Below are 4,370 nucleotides of genomic sequence, written 5' to 3'. Positions count from 1 at the left end.
AGCAAAGACTAATATAATACATGACGCTCCAAGCAAAACACATATCATGTAGCGAATAAAAATATAGCTCCAAGTAAAGTTACCAATGAACGAAGACGAAAGAGGGGATGCCTTCCCGAGGCATCCCCAAGCATAGTCTTTTGGATATTCTTGAATATGTTGGGGTGCCTTCGGCATCCCCAAGCTTAGGCTCTTGCCACTCCTTATTCCATAGTCCATAAAAGCTTTACCCAAAACTTGAAAACTTCACAACACAAAACTCAACAGGAAATCTTATAAGCTCCGTTAGTGAAAGAAAATAAAACCACCACATAAGGTACTGCCATGAACTCATTATTTATTTAATTTGGTGTTAAACCTACTGTATTCCAACTTCCTTGTGGTTCATAAACTAATCCACTAGCCATAGATGCATTGAAATAAGCAAACAACACACGAAAAACAGAATCTGTTAAAAACAGAACAGTCTGTAGTAATCTGTAACTAACGCAAACTTCTGTAACTCTAAAACTCCTACAAAACTTGGAAGTCCTGGAAAATTTGTTTATTGAACAGCAGCAAAAAGAATCAACGCAAAAGCACGTACCTGTGATTTCACACAATTATATTCGTGAGCACAAAGTTTCTGTTTTTTAGCAGAATCAAATCAACTATCATCGTAGGTTATCCTATAGGTTCTACTTGGCACAAACACTAATTAAACCCCAAAAATTCTATAGGTTCTACTTAGCATTTTCAAGCCGGGTAATTTGAGCGTTAACACCATAGAATTCTTTATTCATATCATCAAGCTCTTTGTTCATAAACCCCAAAAAACTTGTTTCTTCCTTAAGCTCTTTTCTAAAGAAATTATTATGCTCAAATTGCAAATTCATAAAGCTTATAATATTTGATTCAATCTCATTCATCCTTCTGAGAAGGTGGTCAAGACCCTTAGGCGTAGCCATAAGGTCAAACAAGCAAACAAGCACACAAAAGAAGGCAAGCGAAAAGAGAGGAGGAGATTGGGAAAGAGAGGGCGAATAAAACGGCAAGGGTGAAGTGGGGGAGAGGAAAATGAGAGGCAAATGGCAAATAATGTAAATGCGAGGGAGATGGGTTTGTGATGGGTACTTGGTATGTCTTGACTTGAGCGAAGACCTCCCCGGCAACGGCGCCAGAAATCCTTCTTGCTACGTCTTGAGCTAGCATTGGTTTTCCTCGAAGAGGAGAGGGTGATGCAGCAAAGTGTAGGGTAAGTATTTCCCTCAGTTTTGAGAACCAAGGTATCAATCCAGTAGGAGGCACCTCAAAAGTCCCACGTACCTACACAAACAAACTAAGAACTCGCAACCAACAAAATAAAGGGGTTGTCAATCCCTTCACGGCCACTTGCGAAAGTGAGATCTAATAAAGATAGTATGATAAGATAGATATATTTTTGGTATTTTATAATATAGATGGAAAAAGTAAAGATGCAAATAAAAGTAGATTGAAAGCAAATACGAGAAGAGATAGACCCGGGGGCCATAGGTTTCACTGGAGGCTTTTCTCAAGATAGCATAAGTATTACGGTGGGTGAACAAATTACAGTCGCGCAATTGATAGAAAAGCGCATAGTTATGAGACTATCTAGGCATGATCATATATATAGGCATCACGTCCGTAACAAGTAGACCGACTCCTGACTGCATCTACTACTATTACTCCACACATCGACCGACTCCTGCCTGGATCTAGAGTATTAAGTTAATAAGAACAGAGTAACGCATTGAGCAAGATGACATGATGTATAGGGATAAACACATGCAATATGATATAAACCCCATCTTGTTATCCTCGATGGCAACAATACAATACGTGCCTTGCAACCCTTTCTGTCCCTGGGTAAGGACACCGCAAGATTGAACCCCAAAGCTAAGCACTTCTCCCATGGCAAGAAAAACCAATCTAGTAGGCCAAACCAAACTGATAATTCGAAGAGACTTGCAAAGATAACTCAATCATACATAAAAGAATTCAGAGAAGATTCAAATATTATTCATAGATAAACTAGATCATAAATCCACAATTCATCGGATCTCGACAAACACACCGCAAAAAGAGTTTACATCGAATAGATCTCCACAAGAGAGGGGGTGAACATTGTATTGAGAGCCAAAAAGAGAGAAGAAGCCATCTACCTAATAACTATGGACCCGTAGGTCTGTGGTAAACTACTCACAACTCATCGGAGGGGCAAGGATGTTGATGTAGAAGCCCTCCGTGTTCGATTCCCCCTCCGGCAGAGTGCCGGCGAAGGCTCCAAGATGGGATCTCGCGGATACAGAAGGTTACGGCGGTGGAAATTTTGTTTCGTGGTGCCCCTGGATGTTTTCGGGGTACATAGGTATATATATGAGGAAGAAGTACATCGGTGGCCGCCCGAGGGGCCCATGAGACAGGGGGGTGCGCCCTACAGGTTAGTCCCAAAAATGATATAAATGTGTAAAATAAAGCCCATAAACATCCAAAAGGGGTAATATAATAGCATGGAACAATCAAAAATTATAGATACGTTGGAGACGTATCAGCAGGCCACTTAGCTGTAGCGTGTGATGTGCGTCGGCGCTACAGCAAGTGGGCTTAGCAGTAGCGCTGGCCCATTACTCGCGCTGCTGTTAAGCCCACTCCCTCCCCGCACGCCGGCCGGCCTGCTCGCGCCCCCGACCTCTTCAGCTCACTCACACACTCCCACTCCTCCCCCTCAATCACCCCCCCCCCCCCGCGCACCGCCGTCGACCCCCACACGCTGTTGTCCCCCATGCCGGCCCTCCTCCCTGCGTCGGCCGCCCTCGCGCGCGCCGGCCCTCCTCCCCGCTGGCCGCCCTCCCCCGCGTTGGCCTCCTCCCCCGCCGGCCGCCCCGGCCCCCACGCGGACTTTCCTACCGCGTCGCCCCTCCTCCACCGAGGGTACATCCTCCTCCCTCCTTCCTCCTCCTCCCTAGTTTCTTTTGAACCCTAGCAAGTTGAAAAATTTAGGTTTTTAGTCTTAGTTGTTTAATCATAGGAAAATGTAGTTTGAAACCTAGCTGCTAGTTAATTGTGACGCTCCCGATTCAATCGTACACTAATCATACACGCAAACGTGTACGATCAAGATCAGGGACTCACGGGAAGATATCAAAACACAACTCTAAAAATAAAATAAGTCATACAAGCATCATAATACAAGCCAGGGGCCTCGAGGGCTCGAATACAAGTGCTCGATCATAGACGAGTCAGCAGAAGCAACAATATCTGAGTACAGACATAAGTTAAACAAGTTTTCCTTAAGAAGGCTAGCACAAACTGGGATACAGATCGAAAGAGGCGCAGGCCTCCTGCCTGGGATCCTCCTAAACTACTCCTGGTCATCGTCAGCAGCCTGCACGTAGTAGTAGGCACCTCAAGTGTAGTAGGAGTCGCCGTCGACGGTGGCGTCTGGCTCCAGGGCTCCAGTATCTGGTTGCGACAACCAGGTAGAAGGGAAAGGGGGAAAAGAGGGAGAAAAGCAACCGTGAGTACTCATCCAAAGTACTCGCAAGCAAGGAGCTACACTACATATTCATGGGTATATGTGTAAAGGGCCATATCGGTGGACTAAACTGCAGAATGCCAGAATAAGAGGGGGATAGCTAGTCCTATCAAAGACTACGCTTCTGGCAGCCTCCGTCTTGTAGCATGTAGAAGAGAGTAGATTGAAGTCCTCCAAGTAGCATCGCATAGCATAATCCTACCCGGCGATCCTCCCCTCGTCGCCCTGTGGAAAAGCGATCACCGGGTTGTCTGTAGAACTTTTCTGGGTGTGTTTTATTAAGTATCCAGTTCTAGTTATCATAAGGTCAAGGTGCAACTCAGGGTTGTCCTTTTACCGAGGGACACGGCTATTCGAATAGATAAACTTCCCTGCAGGGGTGCACCACATAACCCAACACACTCGATCCCATTTGGCCAGACACACTTTCCTGGGTCATGCCCGGCCTCGAAAGATCAACACGTCGCAGACCCACGTAGGCACAACAGAGAGGTCAACACGCTGTTATAAATCCTATGGCGCAGGGGTCTGAGCCCATCGCCCATTGCACACCTGCACGTTGCGAGGGCGGCCGGAAGCAGAACTAGCCCCCTTAATACAAGAGCAGGCTTACGTTCCAATCCGGCGCGCGCCGCTCAATCGCTGACGTCACTAAGGCTTCGGCTCATACCACGACGTCGAGTGACCATATCTTTCCCGCGTAGTTGGTTAGTGCGTATAGGCCAGTGGCCAGACTCAGATCAAATACCAAGATCTCGTTAAGCGTGTTATTATGAAGTAACCACGAACGCCGACCAGGGCCAGGCCCACCTCTCTCCTAGGTGGTCTCAACCTG

Source organism: Triticum aestivum, chromosome 7B (assembly GCF_018294505.1).
Source record: "Triticum aestivum cultivar Chinese Spring chromosome 7B, IWGSC CS RefSeq v2.1, whole genome shotgun sequence".
Taxonomy (NCBI): Eukaryota; Viridiplantae; Streptophyta; class Magnoliopsida; order Poales; family Poaceae; genus Triticum; species Triticum aestivum.
This window is presented reverse-complemented; position numbering follows the sequence as displayed.